The following is a 12,441-nucleotide window of genomic DNA, read 5'->3' on the forward strand; positions in this document are numbered from 1 at the left end:
TCACGTCATCCCGAGCGCGGCGCGACCGCCCCTTTTACGACAGTTCCGAACACAGCGCGCCCCGCCCCTCTTACGACAGTCCCGAGCGCGGCGCGCTCGGCCGCGTGCCCCGCCCCGCGCCCCACCCCCTGCGTCATTCGGGAGGAGAGGGGCCCCGCCCCTCCGCGGAGGCTCCTAGGAGGGTTTCGCTCAGCCCAGCCTCACACCTGCCTGCTGCCGCGCGACCCTAGAGGCGAGATTCCGCCGCCTGGATATCGCAGGACCATGGAGAATCCCACCCCTCCCTGAGTCAGTGCGGGCTGAGGTCCTGGCTCCGCACGGGCGCGCCTGCGAGGCGGACTCCTCCCAGTCACCGGCCTTCCCCCAGAGTGGGGGGCTCCGGCCAGAGCCCACAGGACCTGGGTCTAAGGCACCATCCGCGGCCGAACAGTGGCGCTGGGGTCTGTCTGCGTCCTCCCCGCCCCCGGGGTGAGACAGACAGGACCACCCTAGAGCCTCTGGGCCAGGACGGTTGGAGCCGGAGTCCCCATTTGGGCCTGCATGGTCGCCCCAGGCTGTCCGGCCCCCAGCGCGAACTGTGAGCCCAGACTGCGCTTTCCCTGTTCCCAGGCCAGCTGCTGGGCCGGGGCTGGGGGGCTTCTGGTGGCTGGGGCTGAACCGGCTAGGAACAGGCTTTAATAGGAGGGGCTCGGGTGGAGGAAAGGCTCCTGCAAAGGTTCTGCCAGTATCAGGTCAGGTGGAGGGAGGAGAGGACCGGTGTGGCCAGGCTGCGGAAGCCAGCGCAGGAAACAAGGGCGGGGGCTGCTCATTACAGAGGCTGCTGGAGGCTTGTCCGAAGAGCAGCAGGCAGCACGGAAAGGCTTGGGGACAAGGACACGCTCAGACTTGGCGTTTCACCAGGCATTCTTTAGCTGCCTGAGGGGTGGCTGGGCTGTGTGAGATGACCCTGCTTTCACTAGGTTAGGAATTATGACTGGTTTCCAGAGAGAACATTGGTTAGTGATTGGCTATGGGGGAGAGGGGGCGTTGAGCCAACTGGGGTCCCCCTGAAGCGCCAGCAAAGTCTCTGGTTTTCTCCAGGATCTGTTTCCTTAGTCCCTGGCAGGATTGGCTCCGCTGCATGCCATGTCTGTGTGATCCCTTCCAGCCAGAAACCAGGAGTTAATAAAGTGAATAATGACAAGCGCTCAGGCCACTGCCGTGGAGGGCGGGCCACAACCCAGAGCTGCTCATGCGCAGGGCACCCTGGCCTCCAGGTCCCTCGGAATGGCAGGAGCTGGAGGTGGGAGTGGAGACTGTGGGAGCTGAGCCTGCAGTGAGTGGCCAGGAGCCAGCTGGGGCTGGGCCTGGTCGGTCACTGTTAACCTCCCCCGGAGGTCGTCAGTGGGATAAGCACCTGGGTGAAGACGCCTGCCTGTTTCACCAGTGTCCCTGCCCTCAGTCCCCCAGTCCATGAAGAGTATCTGTGTGAAGACTGGGGTATATAGGGCAGCGCCATGTGATGATGATACATGCTGTGGCCAGCTGGGCAACGCTGTTTTCAGCTCCACAGTCTGCCAGGTGGGGTGGGGGCTGTGAGCCACAGCAGGAGCAAGCCAGGCCTGGGTTTGGACACCTGCTGCTCTGCCTCGTCCGGGTGCTGATGCAGGAACGCCCCTTCTCCCACCCTTGGTGCAACATCTGACCTGAACCAGCTTCCCCAGCCCAGCAACACTGCTCCCCTAATGTGGATGTCAACCTAAAGAAAGAAACTGAACCACAGTTCATATAGAGAGTTTGTCTGGGCCAAGGCTGAGAGAGCTGCCCAGGACACACCAAGTTGCCCTGGGAGTGCTTCCTTCAGCCTTATCACAAGCAAGTTTTTAAAGACTGAAGGGGACAGGGAGTGGGCTGATATCAAATAAGCAGGATTTCTGACTGCTTTCCAGAGAGAACCTTAGTGACTGGCTATACAGTGTTGGACTACAGGGTTATGGTGTCCAGCGCATGGCTTTTTATGTCTACTTGGCGTGTCTGGAACTCACAAAGGATGTGGCTTCAAGAGGTCTTTAGCTCAAGTGGGAGTGGGATGTGACTGCTGTTTCATTCCAGTGCCTCTGTGAGCCAGATAATTAAAGGGGGCTCCCATTCCTCAGATAAAAAGTTCCTTTTCTAACAACTGGCCGGTTAGCTCAGTTGGTTAGAGCGTGGTGCTAATAAAAAGTTCCTTTTCTTTTTCATGGACATGAGCAGTGGGTCACTCAGGCATGAGGACTCCTGGGCCACCTGTGGGTCTTTAGGGAGGGGTCTCATCCTCCAGAGCCCCAGGGATGGGTGATGTGTGTGTAGGAATGGGGGAGCTGGTGCACAGACGTGTGTGTCCCTGTGTGTGGACACGGTGGGCGCCATGGCTCTTCACGTCGGGTGCTATCCACCGAAGGCCTTTGGTCTGTGGCCACTGTCCACCTCCATTTGGCCTCCCAAGTCCTCCAGGCTGGCTGGTGACACCTTGGGTTAGTGTGGGGTGACTGGTGTGTGTTGGGGAGCTGCAGGTCCCCTGTCTCTGACACAGGTGTGTCTGGGCAAACACCAAGGTTTGAAGGGATGGGCACCTGTGTGTATGTGTGTGTGCACGTGTGGCAAAAGGCTTTGCTGCGTGTTTTGTGTGGGTCTGTCTTTGAGTGTCACATGCGCCTCTCTGGTGTCTCTGTGAGTTTCTGTGTGTCAGGTTGTGTGTCCGTTGTGTGGGCGGAGACAGCTCTGCTGTGGGGCCCTGAGCCATTGCAGGATCCCCACAGGCCACGCAGAGGTGCGCACAGCAGCTGACCTAAGCCTGCTCCTCCCAGAACATCAGGCTGCACCCAGACCACCGCTCACTCCCTCTGTCTCCCGAGACTGCTCCTCACTGCCTGCCTCGCCAGCCCTGGTGAGGGGGAGGCTGCCTGCCCCCGGCCCCCACAACAGAGCCACAGATGAGGATGCCGCCCGGCGCAGTCTCCAGGGGCTGCTCCGCAGTGGGTGTCCCACAGCGCGTGCTCTCTGACCCCTTTTGTTTCAGTGCTGTCCTTTTTAGTGTGTGGCACCAGGATGCAGGGAGCTGCCATCTCAGGCTTCTCTTATTTTCACTCTGTGAGTAATCAGCTCCGAATGAGAGGGGCTCATTGTGTCTTTACTGTCCAATCAGTCAGGCCTTGGCCTTGGCGTGTCTTGTGTGTGCTTGACCAATGTACTGCCCGTGGGGTCTGGTGGAGGCACAGCACCCTTTTGGAAGACAGGGTCTGTGCAGACCAGTTACGGGTGACATTTCCTGGGCACAGCTTTTGCCTAAGTGGTGTGGGATGGGAGGAGGGCAGGGCCTCCCACTGTCCCACCAGCAAAATGGGCAGTGTGGCCAGCTCCTCAGGACCCCAGAGCATTTGCTCCAGGTAGATAAAATGTTGCGGTGTTGGGTGCAAGAGTAGGATTGAAACCAGCCACCCAGTTGATGCTTTGTTACCATCAGAAGTGTTTGCTGAGTCAAAGCAAATGGCCACTCAAAACCGAGTGGGCTGAGTGTGGCGACTCACACCTGTAATCCCAGCACTATTGGGAGGCCAAGGTGGGCAGACGGCTTGAGGCCAGGAGTTCAAGACCAGCCTGGGCAACAGGGCGAGAACCTGTCTCTACAAAACGTTTAAAAAATTAGCTGGCGTAGTGGCATGTGCCTGAAGTCCCAGCTACTTGGGGAGGCTGAGGTGGGATCGCTTGAGCCCGGGAGGTCCAGGCTGCAGTGAGCCGAGATTGCATCACTGTACTCCAGCCTGGGTGACAGAGCAAGAACCAAATAATAAATAAGTAAGTAAATCCATCCATCCACCCCAGAGTGAGTCAGCTGGGGCTGAGAAGGCATGCCTGCTGCTGCGTTGCTCCTCCTTGAACGACAGGATTCCCTGGTTCCAGCCAGGAGACGATGGTCAACAGCCACTGCTATAGTGGTGCCCAGTTAAAACTCTTTAGTTCCTGTTTCTGTAAAAAAAAAAAAAAAAAAAAAAAAAAAAAAAAAAAAAAAGTGCCTAATTGCATTTGGGCACAAACCTTGCAGTGAAGAGAGAAAAAGAGATGAAAGCGACCTGTGAGGGAGGCTCGGGTTGGCATGCGGCAGGTGCTCTGTGAGTGTGGTGGGTGTTGGTTTGCGCTGTAGATGCTCAGGAAGTGAGGAGCTGTGGAGTGCTGACTGTGTACATGACGCCTCCGCTGGCTGACCCAGGAGAGTTTCATGAAACAATGTTGGTGGACTCAGCCCTGAATCCCTCAGGCAGTCAGAGAGCAACCTCTGTCTTTTTTTTTTTTTTTGAGACAGAGGCTCGCTGTGTTGCCCAGGCTGGGATGCAATGGCGTGATCTCAGCTCACTGCAACCTCCGCCTCCCGGGTTCAAGCAGTTCTCCTGCCTTGGCCTCCTGAGTAGCCGGGATTACAGGCGCACACCACCGTGCCCGGCTAATTTTTTTGTATTTTTAGTAGAGATGGGGTTTCACCATGTTGGTCAGGCTGGTCTTGAACTCCTGACCTTGTGATCTCAGCCTCCCATAGTGCTGGGATTACAGGCTTAAGCCACCACGCCTGGCCTTCTCTGTCTATTACAAAGTAAAGAACTTTAGGCCCGGAGCAGTGGCTCAAGCCTGTAATCCCAGTACTTTGGGAGGCTGAGACGGGCGGATCACGAGGTCAGGAGATCGAGACCATCCTGGCTAACATGATGAAACCCCATCTCTACTAAAAATACAAAAAATTTAGTCAGGCATGGTGGCAGCTGCCTGTAGTCCCAGCTACTCGGGAGGCTGAGGCAGGGGAATGGCGTGAACCTAGGAGGCAGAGCTTGCAGTGAGTTGAGATCATGCCACTGTACTCCAGCCTGGGGGACACAGCGAGACTCCGTCTCAAAAAAAAAAAAAGAACTTTAGGTTCCTCATGCCAAATCGGCAACTCCTGTAAAAGTAGGTGTGTTTGTTTTGCAGAAAAGAGGTCACATGCCTCGGACAGATCCATGCTGTTGGATCTTTCATCTCCTCTCTTGGAGATTGATCCCATCATAGTGCTCTTTGGAAAAACGACAGGTGAGACCCTGCAGACCAACCAGCTAGGTCGGAAGCAGAGCCCTGATGGCAGCATGGGCCTGGTTGCTGAAGTGTTTGGTGATGAGGGGCGGAGGGATCTTTGCTGTGCCAGAGACCTCCAATGAGTCACACTGATGGCTAGTTAGAGATAATGCAGAGAAGACCCAGAAAGCTCAGGAAAGCCGTCCACAGTTGCTGCTCATCGTCTGCGCCACTGGGAAAGTGAGATTGCTTCCTTCTGCCTGGTGGGTTGTGAACATGGATAGAATTCTCCTTAGACCCCATGGGCAGTCAGTAATACATGCACGTTCTGAGGTTTGCCCTTAGAGCCAATGAGAAGAGGAATGTTGCCGACGGGCTTGGGCAAAAGCCCAGTGAGACTCCAGGGGGCTGGTCCTCTGGCTGGCACATGCAGGATGAGAAGGAGTGAATGTCACTCAGGTGCCCAATGGCCACCCCCATGTCCCAAGCTGGCCAGGCCATGACCACTGTGCCAGTGATGTGAGCGTGAGGAAAAACTTGCAAAGACCCACCAGGACTTGTGCAAAGGGTCTTCAGCTCCACAAGGGAACCGACCTGCCCAGATTTGTTTCCTCATCTGCTTAGCGCCATGGACAATACAAGGGGCAGCTGTATCTTCCCAGGCCACTATAACCCCAGCCGCGGTTTAGAATGGAAAACATGCCTGCCCAGATGATGAGATGTCACTGTGTATGTGTCTATGGGCTACCGTAACAAAGGACCACAGACACGGCCAACAGGAATGTGTTTTCTTACAGTTCTGATGGCCAGAGGGCTGAGATCAAGTTATTAGTAGGGGTGGTTCTGTAAACCAAAAATAAAATTCTAAGACCCCTTCTCTTGGCCAAAGGCATTCCAGAGTTAGCCTGAAAAGCTAGTTCAGGCAGTGATGAGAAGCAGAGATTGGACATGTCTCGTTTTACCCTCCTCCCTTTTGGAATTCAGGAAAAGCTGACCAGCATTAACATCAATATAGACCTTAAGTCTGATCAGAAACATTTACAGTCTACTGTCTCTGAAGCCTGCTATCTGGAGGCTTCATCTGCATAAAACTTTGCTCTCCATAATCCTTCATCATCGTAACCCAGACATTCCTTTCTATTGATTCCAGGTCTTTAGATAATAACTTAACTCTTTCAACTAATTGCCAATCAGAAAACCTTTAAATCTACGTATGACCCCAAAGCCCCCTGCTTTGAGTTGCTCCGCCCTTCCAGACCCAGCCGATTGTAAATCTTATCTGTACTGATTGATGTCTCATGTCTCCCTAAAAAGTATAAAAGCAAGCTGTACCCGACCACCTTGGGCATGTGTTATCAGGACCTCCTGAGGCTGTGTCATAGGTGTATCCTTAACCTTGGCAAAATGGACTTTCTAACTGGATTGAGACCTGTCTCAGATACTTCTGGGCTCACAGTTCCTTCTGAGGGCTGTAAGGGAAGGATCTGTTCTAGGACTCTCCTTGGTTTGTCGATGGCTGACGTTTCCCTGTGTCTTCACAATGTCTTCCCTCTGTGTGTCTTGTTAAGAGATAAATTTCAGCCAGATTACATTTAAAAGAGTTTGAGCAAAGAACAATTCATGAGTTGGCAGCCTCCCAAGCCAGAGTAGGCTCAGAGACTCCAGCGCAGGCACGTAGTGAAAGATTTATGGACAGAAAAAGGAGACTGACCTACAGAAAACAGAAGTGAGGGACAGACACAGCCGGATTGGCTACGGCTCGGCATTTGCCTTATTTCTAGACAGTTTGGACAGTTAGACATATTTAATTGGCCAAAACTTAGTGATTGGCACAAAAGTAGGCTAGAGTCTGCTTACAGTTCCATTTAGGTTATAGTTTACAACGTGCAGAGAAATCTTTAGGCTGAACTTAAAATATGTAAGGAGTTAGTTTTAGACTACACTTGATTTAACAGTCTGTTTCCAAGTTTACTCTGATAAAGACACCAGTTATAGAGTGGGATTAGGGTTCGCCCCAATGACCATGAGCTCATTTAACGTAATTACTTCTGTAAAGAGCCTATCTCCAAATACAGCCACCTTCTGAGATAACTGGAGGTCAGGACTTCAACATATGAATTGGAAGGGGAGATGAAATTGAACCCATCACAGTCACGAGGGTGAGATTGACGAGTTTGTTCTATCAGTACCTCCAGGCTGTTGGGGAACATGAATCTTCTCTTGGCCCCATAGTCAGCCTTTGGGAAACTCTTCAGTTCCTGGCAACAAGCTCCTGGAGTGGAAGACTAGACCCAGGCCAAGGGAAATGCCCTTCTGTGTAAGGCAGAGAAAAGGACCACAATGGAAGATCCAGACTAGGCTGGAGGACCCTGTGGGCCTGTCTGTGACACCAGGGTATTCCCAAAGAGATCGGTGATCTGCCCACAAGGGAGGTTCTCTCCCTCCCAGGCCACAGAAGGATCACACATTTAAAGATCTCCATCTCGGCCAGGCGCGGCAGCTCATGCCTGTAATCCCAGCACTTTGGGAGGCCAAGATGGGTGGATCCCCTGAGGTTACGAGTTTGAGACCAGCCTGGCCAACATGGTGAAGCCCTGTCTCTACTAAAAGTACAAAAATTAGCCTGGTGTGGTGGCGGATGCCTGTAATCCCAGCTACTCGGGAGGCTTAGGCAGGAGAATTGCTTGAACCCAGGAGGCAGAGGTTGCAGTGAGCTGAGATCATGCCATTGCACTCCAGCCTGGATGACAAGAATTAAACTCCGTAAAAAAAAAAAAAAAAAAAGTAAATAAAAATAAAGATCCCTGTCTCCCTTGGTGTTTTCTGGGCACTATCAGAGGCCTGGAGTCCTAGACCCCTCCTGAGGCCTGTGCTGCTCTGACTGGTGGCTGCCCCCATCCAACACCTTCACACCTCCCTCCCCAGGCCTGAGAACCAGGGGAGCAGATGTGGAAATGCCAGTCTGAGGGCAGGAGAAAATGAGATGAGATGTCCAGCCCCAGTAGTGAGGGAGGGAAAAGGGAAGTGAATTCTCCTTCCCCAGCCTTTGTTCCACTCAGGCCCTCAGTGGATTGGGTGATGCCCATCACACTGGGGAGGGCCGTCTGCTTTACCCACTGGCTCACATGCTAAGTGCACCTGGAAATGCCCTCACGGGCACACGTGGAACAGTGTGCAGTCCAGGCACGCCGTGGCCCAGCCAGGATGGTCAACATAAAATCAACCATCGCAGGACCATGGGGGCTGATGAACGATCTCTGAGCTCACTGGAGAGAAACCTCCAGTGAACAAAGAGGAGGCACCGATACTCGAATTCTGATTTGCTTGCTCAAGTATTGGCGGCAGCTCACGCCTCAGCCGGAGACCTTGCTCAGCTCATTACATAAGATCTTCTAAAAGGCAGCCACTTTTGCGTGGCAATTCAGCCAATAAGCCTAGAAACCATCCAGCAGGCCGTGCGTGTGGCCTTTGTGCTCGGCCCGGGCCTGCTGTGCACTGGCTGTGCACCAAGCCTGGTGTGGGAGGGGGTTTCTCCTGTCAGCCCCACCACGTAAAGCCTTTGTTATTGCCTGTGGTCAGGACTAACAAATCACACACAGGAGCCGGGCTCAATTATGACACTATGTGACACGTGGCATTACAAATAGTCAAAACTAGGGACACAGACCTGAGACACATTACACTGCTATATAGCATACCTGTTGTGAAAGCAGATAAAATGTAAAAGCTGCTGGGACCCCCCAGACACTTTGAGCCTTGAGAGAGATGTGACTGATCTGAGCCACATAAGCGGGTAGCTGCAACTTCAGCTTCTCGGATCATACATTCTCTCTTCCTCACTGTTCATGTTCTGTAAATGACCAGGAGAAACCAGAGACCAGGCCTCCCCTCCTAGTCACTGGTCTTCGTCATATTTTATTGTCCTTTATTGTCCTTTATTGTCCTGTACCTAACTCAGACAAGACGGTACAAAAGACCACGTTTCACATCTTCATTGTGGTTTTTTTTTTTTTTGAAACGGAGTCTTGCTCTGTCGCCCAGGCTGGAGTGCAGTGGCGTGATCTCGGCTCACTACATGTTCCGCCCCCTGGGTTCACACCATTCTCCTGCCTCAGCCTCCCAAGTAGCTGGGACTACAGGCGCCTGCCATCACACCCAGCTAATTTTTTGTATTTTTAGTAGAGACGGAGTTTCACCATGTTAGCCAGGATGGTCTCGATCTCCTGACCTTGTGATCCGCCCGCCTCGGCCTCCCAGAGTGCTGGGATTACAGGTGTGAGCCACTGCGCCCGGCCGTGAAATGTTCAATATGCCTTTCCCATACAGGAATACTGCCTTGACTGATCAGATTACTGTAACTGCATGCTAGCCTTGAGGGAATGTTGAAACCCTGCTAAGCTTCCCAAACCTCATTTATGTAAATGAGCCCCAAAACTTCTCCACTTTGGGGCACTTGAATTCCATTCTTTGGAATCTGTGTTCCTGGGTGGCTGTCGCCAAGGTTTGTGCTCAAATAAACTCTACATTTCACCATATTTCCTGAAACTTGCTATGTAAGGTTGACAATATCATATGGCAACCAAGAGATGGCCTGCAGATGTGAGTCACATTATATCACTGGATGACTTATTTTAATTTTCTTATTTTTGAGGCAGGGTCTAGCTTTGTTGCCCAGGCTGGAGTGTAGTAGCACAATCTCGGCTCACCGTAGCCTCTGCTTCCTCGGTTCAAGTCATCCTCCCACCTCAGCCTCCTGAGTAGCTGGGAATGCAGACACACACCACCACGCCTGGCTAATTTTTGTATTTTTAGTAGAAACAGGGTTTCACCATGTTGCCCAGGCGGGTCTTGAACTCCTGAGCTCAAGCGATCTACCCACCTCAGACTCCCAAAGCGTGGGGATTATAGGTGTGAGCCACCATGCCTGGGCCACTGGATGACTTATGATATCATATGTGACATTGTGACATCATGTGAGTCAGGGATGTACCCCGTTCTCAGCTGCTATATGCTGTTACACTGACAGAATGAGAGCGAGGCATGTGTCCCACTCGCTCAGCTGTTGTATATCATACAAGGTGCAGTGACTAAGTGTGTCAGCTGTGTCCTCATCCTACATAGCATGTGAGTGTGTGTGACAGGAGATAGGATGCAGATCTGAGGAGCGTTACACGCCTAGGCAATAAAGGCGCCAGCATCAGCTGAGAGCACAGGCAGACCTCAGTCACATTTGTCACTATGTAACTAAAAATACAAAATTAGCTGGGTGAGGTGGTGCACACCTGTGGTCCCCGCTACTCAGGAGGCTGAGGCAGGAGAATCGCTTGAACCCAGGAGGCGGAGGGTGCAGTGAGCTGAGATTGCACCACTGCACTCCAGCCTGGAGGACAGAGTGATACTGTAGCTCAAAAAATAAAATAAAATAAAATAATAATAATAATCTAGGACAACCAAGAGAGGGACTCAGACTCACCTTACTGTATGTCACATATGGTATTTAACACTTGAGGGGGACACGTACTTGTCACTTTGTATCACTATGTCCTATATGATAGCCAATGATAACCCAAGAGGGGGAGGCAGCCCTGTTCACACCATGTCACCATGTCACTTATGATATTATATGACATCAAGGAGCCCAGACCTCAGTTGCATTATGTCACTATGGCACATACAGTATCATACAACAACTGACAGAAGAGATGCAGGCCTGATTCACAGTGTATGTGAGTCACAAATGTCACTATGACATCATACAGCAGGTGAGGGGATAGTCATTACTCACCTCGGGGCACATTGTCACACATGATACCATATGATAGCAGAGGGCGGATGCAGAACTGAGTTGTATTATGTCACTATGTAGCCTGTGACAGATGATAGCTGATGGGGGTGAAGACCAAAGTCACATTTTGTACCCACATTATATGAAATACACAACATGCACAAGGGAGATGCAGACACAAATCACACTATGTGCTGTGTCCCATAGACATGTTTAATTCCTGTGTTGAAGAGAGCCGGGTTCATGAATGAACTTAGTCACTCACCTTGTATGAAATAACACAGCAGCTGAGAGTGGGACACATTCCTCCTTCCCATTCTGTCGGTGAACGACCACACACTGTGTTACTGTCTGAGCCACTGTGTTTAGCCGTGTATAGCGCACGTGGCACACTGTTCACTGATACATATTTGCTCCGTATTGAAGTGAGGCAGATGCGTGAGTGATTGAGAATAATGCTACCTCTGTGAAGCACTGCATTCAGAAGCATGAGGTTCATGTACTACCATCTACTGTGATACATATTTAAATGTTAAGTTTAACAGGTCTACCATGAGTGAGTGAGCCTCACATTATCTCTGAGAATCAATGTGTTTAGCAGGGTGTGGTTCATCTAATATAGTTTTCTTTAATACATGTTCATCATCTGTGTTTATTAGAAATAGGTTTGTGAGTGACTTAGCATAGTGTTTTCCCTATGAAACCCTGGTTTTTTTCTTTTTTTTTTGAGACGGAGTTTTGCTCTTGTCGCCCAGGCTGGGGTGCGATGGTGTGGTCTCGGCTCACTGCAACCTCTGCCTCCCAGGTTCAAGCAATCCTCCTGCCTCAGCCTCCCGAGTAGCTGAGATTACAGGCATCTGCCACCATGCCCACCTAATTTTTGTATTTTTAGTAGAGACGGGGTTTCACCATGTTAGCCGGGCTGGTGTCGAGCTCCTGACCTCAGGTGATCTGCCCACCTCAGCCTCCCAAATTGCTGGCATTACAGGCATGAGCCACCATACACAGCCGAAACCCTGTTTTAAGAAGTGTGTGGGCCGGGCACGGTGGCTCAAGCCTGTAATCCCAGCACTTTGGGAGGCCGAGACGGGTGGATCACGAGGTCAGGAGATCGAGACCATCCTGGCTAACCCGGTGAAACCCCGTCTCTAGTAAAAAAATACAAAAAAATAGCCGGGCGAGGTGGCGGGCGTCTGTAGTCCCAGCTACTCGGGAGGCTGAGGCAGGAGAATGGCGTAAACCCGGGAGGCGGAGCTTGCAGTGAGCCGAGATCCGGCCACTGCACTCCAGGCTGGGCGACAGAGCGAGACTCCGTCTCAAAAAAAAAAAAAAAAAAAAAAAAGAAGTGTGTGGTGGCTGGGTGCGGTGGCTCACGCCTGTAATCCCAGCACTTTGGGAGGCCGAGGCTGGCAGATCATGAGGTCAGGAGATCGAGACCACCCTGGCTAGCCCGGTGAAACCCCATCTCTACTAAAAAAATACAAAAAATTAGCCAGGCGTGGTGGCAGATGCCTGCAGTCCCAGCTACTCGGGAGGCTGAGGCAGGAGCAGGAGAATGGCGTGAACCTGGGAGGCAGAGTTTGCAGTGAGCCGAGATCACG

At 52.0% G+C, this 12,441-nt stretch overlaps 1 long non-coding RNA gene across 1 annotated transcript; it reads left to right on the forward strand.

Annotated features, from left to right (window-relative positions):
• Positions 1 to 123: 123 nt before the first annotated feature.
• LOC144331976 (uncharacterized) lies at positions 124 to 4,885 on the forward strand. Its single transcript, XR_013399634.1, has 2 exons — positions 124 to 3,669; positions 4,618 to 4,885. It is a non-coding gene; the product is annotated as an uncharacterized LOC144331976 (long non-coding RNA).
• The last annotated feature ends 7,556 nt before the right edge of the window (positions 4,886 to 12,441 follow it).

Source organism: Macaca mulatta, chromosome 10 (assembly GCF_049350105.2).
Source record: "Macaca mulatta isolate MMU2019108-1 chromosome 10, T2T-MMU8v2.0, whole genome shotgun sequence".
NCBI classification, from domain to species: Eukaryota; Metazoa; Chordata; class Mammalia; order Primates; family Cercopithecidae; genus Macaca; species Macaca mulatta.